We start from the raw sequence: 19,455 nt of genomic DNA, 5'->3' as shown, positions 1-19,455 counted from the left end.
CCAAAGTCATTTGAAGTGTTTTATCAAGCATCTTCTTGTCTTATCCACCATCTAATGAGTGTGTGTCCTCGAGTGACTGCAACTCGCTCCGCAGGTGCATGCTCATGTGCTTAAAATTGTGGCAGACACACTCCACTCCTCCACATGGGGATTTAGTGAAATAGTCATTGAGAGCACTCAGACAACGGCAGGCTGAGAGGCATGCACAATGTACTGATGATGCGGTGGGATTTATGAAAAGCGGATAGATTTATCTCAAATTCATTCATTTTCCGTACCGCTTATCCTCACTAGGGTTGTGGGCGTGCTGGAGCCTATCCCAGCTATCTTCGGGCGAGAGGCAGGGTACACCCTGAACTGGTCGCCAGCCAATCGCAGGGCACATATAAACAAATAAAACTTCACACCTACGGGCAATTTAGAGTCTTCAATTAACCTACCACGCATGTTTTTGGGATGTGGGAAGAAACCGGAGTACCTGGAGAAAACCCACGCAGGCACGGGGAGAACATGCGAACTCCACACAGGCAAGGCCAGATTTGAAACCGGGTCCTCAGAACTGTGAGGCAGATGTGCTAACCAGTCGGACACCGTGCCGCCAATCTCAAATTCAGTCTGGCAAAAACATAACCCAATAAGCTCCAAAAGTTCCATATTAGATTGTTCTAGGATGCAAAAAAATATGCTATCTGGATGAAACTGTTGTGAAACCGCTCACTTCTCAATAATACATGACAAACAATAATTACTTAGATTTACGGCGGCTGAAATAAGTAATTAACACGTCACAATTTTTCTCATTAAATATTCTTCCAAAGGTGCTATTGACCTGAAAATGTCACCAGATGTTTGGAACGACCCAAGTAATCCTTACATACAGAGAAAGTAGAACAAATAAGATCAGAAATTAAGTTGTGTGTAATAATGTGAAATGACACAGGGAAAAAGTGTTGAACAACTGGTATTTGTTTAATACTTTGTACAAAAGCCTTTGTTGGCAATGACAGCTTCAAGACACCTCCTGTATGGAGAAACTAGTCTCATGCATTGCTCTGGTGTGATTTTAGCCCATTCCTCTACATAAGCAGTCTTCAAATCTTGAAGGTTCCGTGGGCTTCATTTATGGACCTTGAGTTTCAGTTCTTTCCATCTTTCCATAGATCATTTCATTTTCATCATCCTCGTACATGGCAGCAGATTTTTGTCAAGAATGTCTCGGTACATTTACCCTTTCATCCTTCCTTCAATAATGTGAAGTTTACCAGTACAATTTGCTGAAAAGCAGCCCCACACATCATATTCTCACTTCTGAACTTCACAGTTGGTATCGTGTTTTTAGGGTGATGTGCAGTGCCATTTCTCCTCCAAACGTTGTGTGCATTATGCCATCCCAACAGTTCAATTTTGCTCTCATCCGACTAGACTATATTCTCCCAGTATTTAACTGGCTTGTCTAAATGTTGTTCAGCAAAATTTAAATGAGCTTTCACATGCTTTTTTTTCCAGCAATTGGGGTCTTGCGTGGTGAGCGTCCCAAGAGGCCATGTTGGTGGAGTGCATTACTCACTGTTTTCCTTGTGACAACAGTACCTACTAATTCCAGGTCTTTTTGAAGCTCTCCATAGGTGGTCCTTGGCTCTTGGACAACTCTTCTGATTGTTCTTTGCACTCCTGTGTCAGAAATCTTGCGAGGTGCACCTGATCGAGGCAAATTTATGGTGGCATGATTGGCTTTCCACTTACATGTTGTGGCCGAAACCGTGCTCAGTGGAACGTTCAGAAGCTTAGATATGCGCCTGTAACCAATGCCATTATGTTTTGCGATGGTGTTGACACAGCTCTTTGCTCTCACCCATCTTGACTCACACCTTGGCAATGAGACCTTTTTCGAGGCCATCAATTAGGACTGAACCAGCTGATATTCATTTGCACTGATGACTTGGGCATCATTTGAATTTGAGCGTTTCCGATTCCGGTTCCTTAGTTCGATTCCGGTTCCAAATGATTCTCGATTCCGATTCTTTTAGTAGGCTGGGTCAAAAAAGTTTGCATGTTTTAAATAAAGGGTGTCCAAATTATAAACATCCATTTTCTTAGCAGGCCGCAGCATAGACTAAAATGAATATTTGACTCGAGATTCTTTATAACCAGTATCAATATCAAACCTATGAAGTAAAAGACAATGTGTGTAGAACTATCCAAATTGACTTAATATTCATGAATTAATGTTTCAGCTAAAAGTTAAATATAGCATTGTTAAAAGAGTTATTTTAACTGTTTTAACTATTTTGTTTTATTGTTTCAGTCATCCAGTTGACTGAGAATTAACTTCACTGTGACAGCATCGTTAAAATAGTTATTTTAACAATGCTATATAGCTGCCCCTGTATTCTGTTTCATCACGTCAAAATGGTTTATAGTCAAGTTTTAACTTGACTTCTTGTTTTAAGCTTGTAGTCTTTTATTTTGAAGGGCACGCACAGGAACTCAGCATTTTGGCACAAAAAGTAACTTCACACAGCACCGGTGATTTATTTATTTATTTGATTGATTTTTTTTTTTTTTTTTTTTTTTTTTTTTAATGGATGGAACCAAACGTTCTAAAACACGGATTCCTTTCCCTACCCACCAATTTTTTATTTATTTGGTTTTTTTTTTCTTGTCATTGCCCCTTACGTTGGTTTGAAGACTAAAATATACGCTAAAAACCATCAGTGCAAAATTGCAAGCAACCGTTTACCTTGATAGCTGTCTCAATGTTGGCATAGATGTATTTTATTGTTTCACTCACCGATGTGACTGAGAGTTGACTTCATTGAAGCTCCGCGCGGTGTAGGCTGAGCCTCGTAGTGCATCAGACGCTACACATCGGGAAAAACCCATTTGCACAATATAATCTTATTCCAAGTGTTGCACTGAGACGACTGGTCATTCATTTTAACAAAGTTAAGACACACTTTTGTTTGCCGCTGCTACCGTTGGACACAAGCACGTCATCGTGCCCGTTCTTCTTTGTTGGTGTACACTGCTTCTTCGTTGCTTTTTGCCACTACTTCTTCGCAGCTGGAGGACTAGGCATCGAAACCGGGAACCGAAATGTTTTAATTTGAACGGTCCTGGGAGAACTGGAACGTTATTTCAGCCGCTGTATATATTAATAAATTCATCAGTTAAGGATAGTATTTTCCACCCCTAAAACCTACAAACAACAATGAGTCTAATCTTTAAAGGAGTTATTTAAAACAGTTCCCATGTGTCTCTGGAAAAATGGTCGCTGACATTCCTTAACGCAAATAATATACAGTGCCGTGAAAAGTATTGGCCTCCTTTTTCAAATTCTTATATTTTTGCATAGTTTCCCCACTTTGTTTGAGATCATCAAACAAATGTACCATAATTTATCATGTATAATGCGCATTTTCCCCCCCAAAGAATTGTGAAAAATCATTAGTGCGCATTATACATGGGTATAGGGAAAACCATCTAGAGGTTATGAAAAACCTGTACACTTTCATTCCAATGTCACCGCCACCTAGAGGTTATGAGAAAGGTGTACACTTTCATTCTAATATGCCGCCACCTTGACGTTATGAAAAAGGTGTACCCTACACTTTCATTCCAATGTGACAGGGGTATGTATGACTGCATATACTGTATGTACAGTTGTGCTCATAAGTTTACATACCCTGGCAGATACTGTGAAATACTGAACAACAACCATCATTCATTTCTTCATGGTTATGTTTTGTTTAATGATAATGCTTTTCTGAAATGTGTGACAGTTTAATTTGAATCCCATTAAAATAAAATTCAATGTGTTTCACCCAGCCCTTCATGTTTTCTTTAAAGAATTGTACCCATCTTACAAATTCTGCCTGGGTAATCAAACATATGAACACAACTGTGTGTTTTCTCATTTACTAAATAAAAGTAAGGCTGTGCATTTCAAAATAAGAGCAAGTAAATAAAAAAGGTATTACATGTTCAAATAAAGTGCTTAACTTCAGAATAATTCTTTGAAAAAATACTTCATTTTAATCATATGGGTCGAAGCAAAATCATGCATTGTAAAAATGCATTCTACATAGGTAGAAGGGTTTTCCAGACTTGTGAGGTCAACTTCGGGGGTCCGCATTATACATGGGTGCGCATTATACATTACGGTAAATATCAGACAAATATAACCCAAGTGATCTTAAAATGCTGTTTTTAAATGGTGATTTCATTTATGAAAGAAATAAAATTACGTGGCACTGTGTGAAAAAGTAATGGCCACCTACACTTAATAACTGCTTGGTCCATCCTCAGCAGCAACAACTGAAATCAAGCGTTTTCTATAGGCCTGTTTATTCTCGCGCGGGCGGTGACCGCACTGACGTCACTGCGGCTATCCTGCGCGCAGTTGGCCTTATACTCGAGCGCAACCCACGCGCACTGTTTTAAAAAAATGTCCTGCAGTTCTCCTCCAAGTCGGGGCTGTCACTAGAGTTGGTATTAGGCAGGACACCACACGAACAAAGCAACAACAATGGCGACAGTGGAACAGTGTCTGCTAGAACAAATGGACCTAGATGACCAGATGATGTGTTTAATTATACTGCAAAATCAATCAAGAAGGCGGCAGCGGTGTAGGTGGTATGTGGAACCAAGGGAAAAGTTGAGTACGTCATCACAGCATGTGACTAAAACGGACCAATCAAGCATTCTGTGCGCGGCGACAATTTGTGCCGTGTGCACGTCAAGTACCGCATAGGGGCCGCTCGGCCCTATGCGTCGGTCACGTGATGCAATGCGGGTGCTGACGGCCAGGAGAATAAAGAGGCCTTATAACTGGCAATGAGTCTTTCACATCTCTGTGGAGATATTTTGCCCCACTCTTCCTTGGAGAATTGTTTAAATTCAGCAAAGATTTAGGGTTTTCGAGCGAGCATGAAAGTTTTTTTTTTTTAAGGTCACGCCACTGAATTTCAATCGGATTCAAGTCTGGACTTTGACTAGGCCACTCCAAAACCTTTATTTTGTATTTTGAGCCATTCAGAAGTTGACTTGCTGGTGTGTTTTGGATTGTCATCCTGCTGCAGAACTCAAATCTGCTTCAACCTGAGGTCACAAACCGATAGCTGAACTTTCTCATTCAGGATTTTTTGTCAATCACAGCAATTTGTCCAGGTCCTCAAGGAGAAAAGCAGCCCAAGACCATCACACTACCACCACCATGTTTGGCTGTTGGTATGATGTTCTTTTTCTGAAATGCAGTGCTACCTGTACACCAGATGCAACACACACCTTCCAAAAAGCTCACCTTTCATCTCGTCAGTCCAAATAATACTCTCCCAAAAGTATTGGGACTAATTCAGATGTTTTGTTTTTTTCCCCCCCACAAGTAAGACGCGACTTTATGTTCTTTTTGGTCAGCAGTGGTTTTTGCCCTGGAACTCCGTCATGGATGCCATTTTTGCCCATTCTCCTCCTTATTGTTGTGTCATGAACACTGACCTCAGCTGAGGCAAGGGAAGCCTGCAGTTCTTTAGAAGTTGTCCTGAGTTCCTTTGTGGCCTCCTGGATGAGTCATTGCTATTCTCTTGAGGTAGTCTTTGTAGGGCAGCCACTCCTGGGAAGGTTCCCCACGGTTCCATGTTTTCTCCATGTAAGGGTAATGGCTCTCCTTGTGGTTCGCTAGAATCCTAAAGTTTTAGAATTCGCTTTTGTAGCCCTGTCCAGATTGATACAGTAGATGTCAATTACTTTATTTCTCAACTGTTCTGAAATTTCTTTGGATCGTGTCGTTTTGTTGCAGCTTTTTTAGCTCTTTTGTCCGACTTGATTTTGTCGGAACAGATTCTGTTTAAGTGATTTCCTGATTGAACAGGTCTGGAGGTAATCTGGCTTGGGTGTAATCAGTGAAAAATGACCAAAGATTTTGATTGACTGCAATTAATTCATGATTTAACAAGGGGTGTAATTACGTTTTCCACACAGGGCTAGGTAACTTTGAATAGTTGCTTTTCATTAATAAATGAAATCACTGTTTAAAAACAGCATTTTAAGTTCACTTGGGATACAATGTGAGACTTTGTAAAGTGCTTTGGGCACTGTGATAAATGTCAAACTCAAGGCCTGGGGGCCAGACGTGGCCCGTCACATCATTTTATGTGGCCCGGCAAAGGAAATCATGTGCGTCAACTTCCATGATTCTTGCTAAAATCTGAACAAAAATTCTAAATTGTCATATGTAATGAACAACAATGTTGAGATATGGCATTTTTCTGCTACTAATCCTCTTTTTACAGTAACTTGATAAATAGTTGAACAAACTATTATCCTTCTGATTTTAAAGCTAGTTATCCCTCAATTTGTTGTGAATATAAAAGAATATGATGAGGTATGGTCATAACGGGCCTCTGAGGGAAATTGAAATTACAACGTGGCCCTCGGCAAAAATCAGTTTGACACCCCCGGTGTAGATAAAGCACTATATAAGTGCAGTCCATTTACCAGTTAAACAAAGTGGGGAAACTATGCAAAAATATAAGAATTTTAGAAGGGGTCCAATACTTTTTCACAGCACTGTAGAACTACAGTACACTTAATAACCACAACTATCCTCACACTTTTGGTCAAATCATTGTGTTGGGCTTCTGTCTCGTGTAAATACCGAGTATGTGTTTCGTTACCATAGACGTATTTTCTCTTTCACACGATGACCAACAAATCTAATGACGCACAGTGCTATCGGAGACTTCTGGAGACTATGGACTATGTTCACCCCTCCGTGCAGGGCATTCCAGGCAAGTAAGCCCCACCCCACCTTGAGCTTAGGGCTCTCAGCAGTTGCCGGGGTTGGCTCACTTGTTGTGGTGTCTATGCCTCCATGTACAGACTGCTAATGAATGGCACTTGCACGAAGCCATCACTGGCCACCACTGGCTTTTAACCATGGGAGCCTAGCTGCCCAATCATAGACCGAGAAAACAGCCAGTATTATGTAAATTATCCCCACTCTTTTGTAACAGAGAGGCGGAAGTTTAGAACGGCTCACTCAAACACACATTTTCAGAAATAGGCAAGTGAATGTAACATTAATTTCACACCTGATGGGTGGGTTGATGGGTTATTTGTACCAAACTATTAAAAGTACATTTTTCATAATGTGTCCCCTTTTGAGGAAAGCATGATGTGAAGGAGATTTGATTTGATTATATCCAACATGCAGTACAAAAAACAAGAACTGAAAAAAATAAATAATAATTCTACAATACCTGTATAAATATCCCAAAATGAACTCCTGTACTGCTAGTCCAAAAAGTGAGCTGCAGATGAGGCCTACACGTGTCCCCTTTTAACATTCTTCATTGTTCTGCAAGTGTAAAAAGAAGTTATGGTGTCTAAAAAATTGTTTTAATATATAAATAATAATAATAATTAAAAACTGTATCTTAACTTCAATAGCTAGTAACGACGCGCATGGGGACATTGCAGTCGCACTGCTTTGATTATTAGTCCCCCTGTAATTGACATTACGCTGACTGATTGATTTCAACATAGAAATAAGATCAAATAAAAAGACGCAATAAAATACATTCTGTGTGTATTCTTTTTGTCTTCTCACATTGTACTTCTCAAAGACCCCTTGTTCAGTCACAAAAAAACCATAACAAGCCAAAGAAAACGCTATACCAATGACCTGAGATTATTGTTCGAGGCATGTTGGGCTGAGGTGTGATGAGGTACGCTGAGATTTCGCGCTGATGACCCATGTCAGCCACGATATTGTAGTACCTCAGCGGTGTTCAATTTCAAACAATCTACTTTATAGATAAATATGATTGATTAATTCAAGTCAAAATAGACCTTAAACAGAGCCGATCCCGACTCATTGTATTAATTCTAATTAACTCATTGTATTGTTAAAAAACAAAAAAAATATAATTGTACCGGCATTACTGGTAACCTGTTATTGCTCAGTGACTGTCTGTTGTCGTACTATAGCGGCTCCAACTACCGGAGACAAATTCCTTGTGTGTTTTTTGACATACTTGGAAAATAAAGATGATTCTGATTCTGATTACAGTACTCCTCATCTTAGTATATCAGTGTAGCGGAACACTGTGGTCATGTGTATTTCCCTTATTTTCCACACTCCAAGGGCCTAGATTTCCATTTCAGTGTCCGTCACCCTGCCTGCGCCCCGTGTTGATCCTTGTCACAACTGCAGCACGCACGATCTCTCCCCACCCGCACCCCTCCTTCGTGCCTCAGGGTGCAGCAGCCATTGTGTTGCTGTTAATAAGGTTTATGGAATTACATATCTCTGAAATTGGGTTTTCTCACTCCACCAAAGAAGTGTGGCTACTAGTTTAAAACCTTGTGCCTCAGGGGTACAAGTGACCAGCAACTGAACTGCTTTTTTCTGCGACTGAATACTTAACGTAGGCGAGAGAGTGTATATTTGATGAAAGAATACATGTCAATTAAAACAAATTAGAGTCAGACAGGGTTTATTCTTTTCCCAAGTAAACTCAGCTCATAAATAAAAACCAAAACTGTGCTTCTTTGCCCTCACAGCTTTGACTGTATTTGATGTCATTCTTACCTAGTGCATAGTTTGCTGTACTTTGACTGACACTCGTACTGAAGTAGCTCAAATCATTTTCATCCCTCAAACCTGACTGCTGCTCAAGAGATTCGTTCTCAGTGTTGTATAAGAAAGCTTCCATGCTTATCTTCAATGAACAGTGAGTGTCCTTTGCTATCACCATACCGTCAACTGCATCTTCACTAATACCAGCTGTATTGGTGAGAAGTTAATGAGCATTAAGTAGAGTGGAGGCGTACCGATAGTAGGGAAGTGAAGCAGAAATAGGGAAGGAGGTGAGACAGGCAGCCTAGCAAAAGCAACTTTAAGGTGTTGGCAGGAACTTGGCATTCATTAGGAGTATTCTATAGTGGCGGCTTAGTGAAGTCTTAATTGGAAAAGCGAGAGCATTCAGGGTGGAGGATCAATAGGGGCAGTCCAGGGTTCCAGCCTTCTGAAATCAATCAGCCTCGTACCAGATAAGGAGAAGGCAGACAATCAAAGAATAGATGATCAGTGCTGCTGCGTGTTTATCCTCTCAACCAAAATTCATCTGGATCAACTTGAACAGATGTGAAGGTCCATTCCAGCTCATCCCACGCATGAGGGAATAGTCTTTTCTCTGTTAATGAATAAATTTGATCTCATTGCATGACTATCCCGATGCAACAACAGTATAACTGCTGAGATGTATAACTTGTTTTGTTTTTAGATTTTATTTATTTAGAGTTGAACAGAGGATATGCAAACATAAATATAAAAATATACAAATCCCATCATCACCCACCTCTTCCAAGTATGTGCCTATATCCTTCACTCTCTCCCTTACTAAGATGTTTCTCAAGCAGTATCAGTCACACTTTTCTTTACAGTGCATAACATTAAGATGATTGTTTCTAATAAAACATAATTGATTAATACACAGGGACTCTACATTTAGAGTAATATTAAATGGACTACTAGCGTATTTTTACACTGCTGCTAAAAATAGTTATTCTCTTCATTTTGTTCTCCCAGGTAATACCCATCTCTCTTCCCTCTGACTTTTGATATATCATGCTCTTATTCACATCAAGGACAAGGCCAGGTGTCACATTTTCTCCCAGTCGTCATGCTTGTCACACGACGGTGTTGCCCACACCCTGTTTCAATCCATTCCTGTCTTCCTCCCCCTCTCTTCTCATTTCAATTGAATCTGTCACTCCTTTCTTGTCACACGACAAACAAAAGGTGTATCTCTGTTGCAGACAGCTGCATTAATTTGCATCCACAAGGTAACGCAGATGCCAGGTTGGGCCATATCCTCCTGTCAGATGGGCCAAATTATCATTTCAAATTAAATATGTCTACGGTTTTGGACAATTATATGTTCTTGTGTCCTCGGCTCAGTCGTGTTAATCTATCCGGAAATAACACCGACAGAACAAAGCAAGCCTTGACAGTGGCCGAAGGTCTTATTGGATTTTACTCCCCCAGATGTACAGACAGGCAGATTGACAGGCACAGGTGTCCAGTCAGCTCTCTTTGATCCCCATGAGTGGTTTGGCAGAACCGTCCCAGAAAGAGAGCAGCTGGGATCAGCGACGTGCCTTGGCAGCAACATATACGTGAGCTTACCCGCTTCTCAGGCTTATTCTTAGCCCTGCTACACATAGCACATGGTTTAGTGCATGTGTGTCAATCCATTGTCCAAAACCTTATACAAGAAGAACACTCAAACATGAGGTGTTATGGAGCAATTAAAGTAGGGTGGGTACTTTTGCTTCTTCTGACAGCTAGTCAAAAACAATAAAGTGATTGTCTTGTGGCAAATAAGCACACCAACTATGTTGGTACAGACACTCCTTACAATCAATAAAATAATCTATCAGGTGTGGGTTGTCCTCCCTGAATCTGTATTTTACCAATTCTATCCTCTCAACTTTGAGGGAAAAGTTTGGGGAAGGTCCTTCGGTTCCAGCATGACTATGTGGAAGCGTGGTTGGATGAGTTTAGTGTGGAAGACCAAGAGCCAATTGACAGTGGAACTTATAAGGGGGTATGCACGACACACTCTTATAGGAAGGGGTTTGGAGAGCAAATAGTCTCTTCAATTTGCAGTTCCACTCAGATATCACAGTACTTGTCTCTCTAATGTAGGGGTTGAACCCGTTCGTCGACGAGTCGACCTGACTACTCTGCATTGAAGTCAACTAACTGCTAATTGCTAATTACACATTTTTGACATCTCGTCTTCCAGTTGGCCAATTCATAAAGCACAGATCATTTTCCATTTGAGACTATGTGAGTCCCGGGATGCACGTCATGGAACAATAAATCCCAGCGCTGGAACAATTAGTCCCTACAATTTATTATCACGGAATACAGATAAAGTAATCCTCCGCGACGTCACGGTTCTTGCATCGCGGTCCAGCTATATTGCAGATTTTTACTACTTTGTTACTCTAGCTTTTATACTGTTTGTCCAATATTTTTATCTATTGCTCTTGCTCTTTCTGAATTTATTATGTGTTTAGGCCTGCCACGATACAAATTTTTTAGAGCGATATATTTTCCCAAAAACCTTCACGATAAACGATAGTATCATTTTTTTTTTTTAATGCCGCTAATGTAATGATATTAGAGCATAATAAAGAATTGTACACATTTTATTCTGCCCTGGTTATCAAACATATAAGCACAACTGTGCAATGTTGTCTCATGTACTAAATAAAAGTAGGGCTGCATTTCACAATAAAAGCAAGTAAATAAAGAGAATAAAGTGCTGAACAAAAATGACACTGACCATTCAATTTTAAGCAGCCTTTGTTCCAAATGTTTAATTCCTTTTCTTTAACTCAACTTCCAAGTTGAGTCTGTTTCTCTCCCCCGTGCTGCGTTTCTCCTCATTTCTGTCTGGGCTGTGCGTAATCAATTAATTACGACCTGAGATACAAATTTGATTCGCTGAAGGGTGTGGCTGAACTCTCATGTGATTGGTCGGTATGGTTCAACACTACTGTAAAGCCTGTAATTGTTGTGGAATCATAACCTTTCTTTTTGGGCTATGGTGTGGGTACCTGTGGGACTGCTTCTGGGTCTGGCCCGCCAGTTATTGACGTCTGTATGTTGCCATGATCAGGCGAGCTGTTTAGCTCCTTAGCTCACCAGCTAGTTAGCTCACGGATTAGCGAATGTAATAAATCATTAACTTTCCCTAAAGTGTCCCAAGTGTGTGCACCTACGGAGCCAACGGCGTTCCGCCAGTGGTTCGCTGCGTCATGAGCGGCGCGCCGGGTGTGACCAGAACAATGAAAATTTATCGAGTCTGGAAAAAAGTATCATGTCCACTGTATTTATGCAGCGATAACCCGCCCCTCCCCTGCCTTTGATTGGCTAGCACCAAGACAAGTGGATGATGACTCGCTGAAGCACTTCAGCAACACACACACGTACTTAGGTAAGCTATGCTGTGCGACTATGGACGCAGATTCACCATGCTTTATGCGTCCCTGCTCATTTTTGTGCGTCTTAGACGCGAGACACACATCAAACGAGACACTTGCAAAGAACTTTCGACTTGCCCGTCTGCTTTCGTCATGGACTATAATGCTCTATGCAGCAATGAAATGTCCGTCCAACAAGGCAACCCAGTCTTCATACGTTTGCACTGTTCTAAGAGTACGAAAAGCTGTTGGTGGATGAGAATAGTGGTTACCCTAGCTAGCTTCGGCTATTCTGATTGCCGCTACTCTTAAAAGGTTCATACCAGCAGAACCACAGGACTAGTGGCAGGGAACCAGGGCAGTGGCAGGAAGTGAATTTACAACTTTGTCACCAAAATGTTAGGTGTGATGACGAGGGGGCAACAACTGTGTGAGATAATGAGAATTTTATTCTTTTCACAACACGAACTAACCAACATCACAACCAACCGGCATACGGTCGTACTAAGCAAGAAGCGCGTGGAAATATTTGACCAAAAATGAGACCTGTAGCACAGTCACTTGCAAAATATGCAAGTCCATCCTTAAATACAATAAAAGTAATAGAAATACTGAAACAAAGATGAATGCACAAAGAATGTTTTGGGAGCCTGGCTACAATGTCCTGTCTTACAACACACTTAAGGAACAAAAGATCATTCTGACCAGCTCGTTGTCGAGAAAACAAGTACCGGGCCCCTTTTAATTACAGCAACTACCGCTCCGTCAAAATGTGTTTTTAGCTGAAAAAAAAGTTGTAAAACCGCTGTACTGTGCTGAGAAAATATCAATGATGTCATCGATTACTCGACTTCAACCCGACTTTCATCACATTATAGGCAACTAACTACAAAAAATATTTAGTCCTTCAACCCCTAATATATTGCAAATGCATAGGAATATAACCATTTTGTCATCACATGTAGTAAATATTGTAACACAAAACTACCCAAAATATACTCTGTGCATAATTGTTTCTTGGTGTCTCTTTTCTCATTTTAAAAGGTAATCTACTTTTCAACTTGACTAAATATGCTGTGATAAATATGTTTTTACATCGGTTCATAGACTCAATATGCTGTGCAGCAAGTAAATGGTGCAATGATTTCAACTAATTCTAATACAGTTAATATGAACTGAGCACTGTGTGACATGAGGGAGCAATCATATATGAATGTATTATTGTGAGTTTTTCTAGATTTGTAATGAGAGACTGCAGGTTAATATTGATACACCTCATATGCTTGTTTACAGAGACAGACTTTCGGGAAACTCTTCAGTATTTTTTTTCTGTGTTGCCATTCTCATTGTCTGTAGGGAGAAGGCTTATTTTCAGAATCAGAAACAGAATCATCTTTATTTTGCCAAGTATGTCCAAAAAAAACACACAAGGAATTTGTCTCCAGTAGTTGGAACTGCTCTAGTACGACAACAGACAGTCAATTGACAGAGAATACTTTTGAGACATAAAGACATTGAGAAAAACAGTTGCTGAGCAATAAAAGGTTGCTAGTAATTTGGTAGTGGAAAAAGTAGTAATTTATTTATTTGTTGACAATTGTGCAAAAAGTTGCAGAGTCCTCCAGCAATTACAGCAGTTTGAATGACTAATATAGCAATAGTCGGGTGCAATGACCATTATGCAAAGGACGCCGAGACTTCAAGGAATGTACGCAGTTTAAAGTGACTAGTAGTGCGATTTTGAAGTAACATCTGAACTCAGAACTGTTTCGGACTGGAGTGGGGAGGTGATCTAGAAGGAAAGTCACACGTTAAAACGCATTTCAAACATAAACACTAATGCCATGAATAGATCTTGTTGTCTAACTGACTCTTTAGCCCAGAAGGGGCTTTTTCGTATGTGACAACTACTCATCCACTGTGGACTTTGTGTTTGCTTCACAGAGAGTGGCTTCTAAACCAAAGGACATCTGGCACCACTTGTTTTAAAGACAGGTAAGGTTAATGGTATATCCATCCCCATATTTTCCAATTACAATTTTGAGATGGTTTCACAATATGGCTGTCATCAGTGTGAATTAGTAGCAGTTGTAGTAGTAATGCTCTTAATTCACTTGGATATTGCTTCTTTTCCTCACAAAACTATTTACACTTCAATCCATGGTCAATGGCATGAAAGTGGGTAATCAGGTACAAATATAATTATGACTTTGCAGTACAATTGAACAAGTCACTCAACCTATGTGTTTGCCTGTCTTCACTTCAGGTAGATAACATTAAACTGAAAAAAAATTATTGCTGTCATATTTGGTTTGTCTGCCTCCTATAAATGTCCACCATTATTTGGTGGGCCGTTACAGCAACTGATTTTTAAAAATCTTTTTATACTCGTGGTTATTTCTGTAGTTCATGGTGAGCGAGAAGGTCAATCAGATTCATGAGAAGAGGCCGGTGGATGAATGTGTGTTCTCAATAAACATTGTATCACGGTTGCACTCTCCTCCATCAGAGGGATTAAAGATAAATAAGAAGACAAGTCCATTCAAGAAGCACATAAAATGGACAATAAATTCATGGGTTAAGCAGACAAGAGAGGGATAGGGATAGATTCCCAGCGTTTTTCAACAAGAGTGGACAGTGATGATATCTGCGTTGTTTGTTTAGTTCCTTGTTAATTGTGTCATTAAAAGCTATTAGGCAAGTATCTTAATAGTGTGTTAACAGAGGAAGGGAGCTGGAGGAATTCTGAGAACATCGGGAAAATGCTATCTGAAAGCTATCATTGAGTTGTTAAAAAGTAATAAATTTTTGCCTGATGCACAAATACACACTATCTCTTGCCAACCACGTTCTCGCCAGTAACGAGGCGACTGATGACACAGGCGGGCTCCCTCTGTTTTGGGCCAATATGACAATTGTTTGTACAAGGCAGTGTGCACATCACTCAAGTTTAATTGCAGTAAGATAATCTATAATAAGTGCAATCTATCAGTGGTTTATTGTTCATCAGCCATAAGCAATCAATCCACATGGCATCACCTACCACAACATTAGGTACATTCTAATAAAATAGTGATGCTTAGTTTAGATTTACACTGTCAGAGAGGGATAATATTTTCTTTATTGTTGTGGATGTAGTGCCATGAGAATGTACTGTATGTAATGAATTATTTCCTGAATGTCTAAGGATGTTACACCTTCAAAGAGGAATACTGTCAAGCTCAGATTATTGTTCCCGCTTTGGTCGATTTGTCATACCTTGGAAGAAATCAACAATACAGCAGATTTTTATTAACCGTAACAAATTTTTGTTTATCTGTGACTTTGTCACATCCAAAGGCAACCCAGGCATCTTAGAGCCTTCAATTCATCACCACAATTTATCTGTCTGACAGTGATGAGCACAAAGAAGAGAGTGTTTATTGTCGGCTCCTTTGGATGGATCTGTGATGGTGTAGCCCTGTAGTGGTCACGGCACGTTTCCCCCTCTCTGGTTGTCAAGGCTGCATACTAATTCAGGAGAGGCGAAGATAGAGTGAAATGAAAGATCTAGAAGAGAGAGCAAAAACATGTGAGCATTAATGAGCAATTCAAGAAGGGTCAGGATTATTAAACCAATAGCTGGAAAAATAGCCTTTACTTCTCAAGGCTTCAAGATGTAAACCCACTTTCAACTCAGAACAAGTGAGGATAGCAGGCCATGTTTCATGCTTGAAATTAGTATTTGAACTTTTGAATTTTTTGTTTGTTTTTTAAATACATCTCAAATAATGACATTATTCAGAACTCTCACTGACTGGAGCCCATCCATCCATCCATCCATTTTCTGAGCCGCTCATCCTCAGAAGGGTCGCGGGAGTGCTGGAGCCTATCCCAGCTATCTTCGGGCAGCAGGCGGGGTACACCCTGAACTGGTTGCCAGCCAATCGCAGGGCACATACAAACAAACAACCATTCGCACTCACATTCTCACCTACGGGCAATTTAGAATCTTTAATGAACCTACCGTGCATGTTTTTGGGATGTGGGAGGAAACCGGAGTAACGGGGAGAACATGCAAACTTCACACAGGCGGGCCCGGGGATCGAACCCTGGCCCTTAGAACTGTGAGGCAGACGCTCTAACCAGTCGTCCACCGTGCCCCCCTGACTGGAGCCATTCAGCATTAATCAAAGCACAGGAGTTAAGAAGTTAAGAACAATAGCTGAATCATAACAATTTAAATCATTCTCACAATCAGCTTTCCCTTTACCAATAATAAAATATACAGGTGAAAGCCTCTGTTTTTATTATTATTATTATTTTTTTTTCTTTTAAAATATATTTATTTTTGCTCTGTGTTTGGGAAAATAAAATAAGCTCGGTTTCTTTACCAATCACTTGAGGGGGGGTACAACTTTGCTTCTTTTTGTCTCAGTGACACTATAAAGAGTCGACAGGTGAATGATATGAATTTGGCAAGCTATTCTGTTTGAGGTCTTCGATATCCCAGCATGAGGACACAATTCCCATTTTTATCTTTCTTCCTTTTCTCCTCTTCTCGGTGGCAGAGGCCTTCAGCAGTGCAATAAGAAAACCAACAGTATTCCAATCCGAAAAACGTTTCAAAGGCACAGTTGATCTGGCATATGTAGACCTCATCAATTCACTTTTCTCTAACATCAGCTCGCCTTATGTTGAGCGCAACTTGTTTGTGAGCTGTTTTATTTTTTCCTTGTTCCTTGCAGCTGGTTGCATGTTTGTAATTGGATGTGCTTTTATATCCTGTTAGGGACAAGAGGTTATTTTCCCTTTTCAATGAGACCAGCTTGTTGTTTGAGGCTGTTTCTCACCTCCTCCCTGATGTATGCGATGCACGTTTTTGAGCACTATGCGAGCCCTTTACTGACCCTCATTTTCTACATCAGCAAGACCAGAAGTGCCAGCTTGCTTCCATGCTCCACTGATTAGAAGTCAAATATTAAAGTGCTGTGTTGTGAACTCAGCCTAATTGATTCCTTCCACATGGTGCACACATAATGGCCTGACAGCAGGCGATACCAGGCTTTGTCAACATCGGGCATGCTGCCCAGGACAGCACCCCAGTGAAGACCCCCTGTGAGTGTGCCAACCTGTGGCCCCACATGCAGAGAGGCTGCTTGGCAGACTCCTGAGGCCCAACACAGAGGCAGCTCATTGTCTGTGTCATCAGTCGCCTCGTTACTGGCGAGAAAGTGGTTGGCAAGAGAGAGTGTGTATTTGTGCATCATGCAAAAATGTATTACTTTTTAACAACTCAATGATAGCTTTCAGATAGCATTTTTTCGATGTTCTCAGAATTCCTCTCAGAATTCCTCCATCTCCCTCTGTTAACACACCATTAAGATAATTGCCTAATAGCCTTTAATGACACAATTAACAAGGAACTATACAAACAACGCAGATATCATCACTGTCCACTGTTGTTGAAAAACGCTGGAAATCTATCCCTATCCCTCTCTTGTCTGCTTAACCCATGAATTTATTGTCCATTTTATGTGCCTCTTGAATGGACGGGTCTTCTTATTTATTTTTAATGCCTCTGATGGAGGAGAGTGCAACCAAAGACCCCGTGATACAATGTTAATTGAGAACACACATTCATCCACCGTTCTCTTCTCATGAATCTGATTGACCTTCTCGCTCACCATGAACTACAGTAAATGGTTGAAGGTGCCTATTAATCTCCAGGTACTTGGAAAGCTCGCTAAATCTCCTGTTCCGTGTGATGGTTAATGTTCCATAGGAGTTGGTAGAATGCTGTGATATAATGTAGGGGGTTGATGTTGTAGAGGTTGTCGACAGGTGTGCTAATCGCACTATTACATAAACAGAGCCGAGCTGACATTAATTACGACACAGGGGTGTCAAACTCGATCAAGGCGCTGCTGTTTCCTTTTTAATGGGAAAAGATTGTGACAGAACACTGATAGAATGTGATTGGGAGACAGGGGCAGCTGGTTACTGCAGAGTGAGCATGTGTGTGTACGTGTAATATTTGGGATGAGGACAAAATCCCCAAATGTACCTTTTCAACCCATGAAAATCCACAGAATTTCCTGCTTGAATGTTTCATTTCGGTGTGACCAATCAGTAGCACAGCTGTGGAACTTGGGGCGGCTTTGGCACTAAAGGCCACAGAAAAGTAATCACAATGTCCTTTCCCCTGAGAACCGAACAGGGCTTTCATTTCTTCCTCCGTCCTGCTACTTTCCTGCCATAGATCCCGGGGGGGCACAGTCTGATGGGGGGGTGATGATTGCAACCACAGGAGGGGTGACAGTTGGCTTCCTCTCTGACAACAGCCTAATAGAGGGCTAATGGGAGTCCCAAAGACCTCTGCTGTTGTCCTGTTGTGAGCCTGCTGGAACTGAGCGATAGAAAGGTGAAGCAGAAGAAAAGGCTGATCAGCCTTCTCTCTCCTTCCTCTTTCTGTCTTTCCTCTTTGTTTGAACTTTACTGACTTCTGTAGCTCTGTTCGAGACCCTTTTGGCAGCCCTAGCAAGTAAAATTATGATGTACTATTTTTAAAAGATATTTCTCCACACAGCAATGACTTAATTTGGAATGACTGTGTGTGTGTGTGTGTGTTTTACTTTTTGTTTGATTATTTTACATGAGCTGAAACGGTGGACACTCATTTTTGTTGGTATTTCTAATAGGGTTGGGCATTGTTTGAATTTGAGCGATTCTGGTTCCGATTTCGATTCCGGTTCCAAACGATTCTCGATTCCGATTGTTTTAGGCAGCTGGGTGAAAAAAGTTTGCATGATTTAAATAAAGGGTGTCCAAATTATGAACATCCATTTTCTTAGCAGCCTACAGCATAGACTAAAATGAACATTTGACTTGGAGTTCTTTATAACCAGTATCAATATCAAACATATGAACTAAAAGGCAATGTGTGTGGAACTAACCCAATTGACTTAATATACATTAATTAATGTTTCAGCATTGTTAAAATAGTTATTTGGGACTGTTTCATCACGTCCAATGGTTCATATGTGCAAGTTTTAACTTGAGTTCCTGTTTTAAGCTTGAGCCTTTTATTTTGAAGGGTATGCACCGGAACATTGCATTTTGACACGAAAAGTAACTTCACACAGCCCCGATGATTTTTTTTTTTTTTTTTTTTTTTTTTAATGGTTGGAACCTATTGCTATAAAGCGCTGATTCCTTTCCCGATTTTCACCGATGAGTCACAAGGTTAGTGGTTGTGATACTGTGAAACAACGTTTATGTGAATTTTGTCCCAATTCATTGTGATGTAAAGTTGCAACGGTGAAATCTTAGCCCAATGTTAAGCTTTTTTTTTTTTTCTGTCATCGCCGCTTACGTTGGTTTGAAGACTAAAATAAACGCTTCAAGCCATCAGTGCAAAAGTGCAACCAACAGTTTACCTTGTTAGCTGTCTCAATGTTAGGGAGAAGGAATGAC

At 40.5% G+C, this 19,455-nt stretch overlaps 1 protein-coding gene across 6 annotated transcripts in view; it reads left to right on the top strand.

Moving 5' to 3' along the window:
• Positions 1 to 19,455, top strand: part of sulf2a (sulfatase 2a) — a 75,381-nt gene that overhangs the window by 17,635 nt on the left and 38,291 nt on the right. For 5 of the 6 annotated variants that reach the window (XM_061688690.1, XM_061688692.1, XM_061688695.1 and 2 more), the window contains one exon: positions 13,945 to 13,995. The exons of the other annotated variant lie outside the window; for it this stretch is intronic. The gene's annotated coding sequence lies outside the window, so the exon portion shown is untranslated. The remainder of the gene's footprint in view (positions 1 to 13,944; positions 13,996 to 19,455) is intronic. 6 annotated transcript variants of the gene reach the window in all.

The sequence above is a fragment of the Phycodurus eques genome, chromosome 10 (assembly GCF_024500275.1).
Source record: "Phycodurus eques isolate BA_2022a chromosome 10, UOR_Pequ_1.1, whole genome shotgun sequence".
NCBI classification, from domain to species: Eukaryota; Metazoa; Chordata; class Actinopteri; order Syngnathiformes; family Syngnathidae; genus Phycodurus; species Phycodurus eques.
Note: the sequence above shows the minus strand (reverse complement) of the source record. Positions and strands in the feature narration are given on the sequence as shown.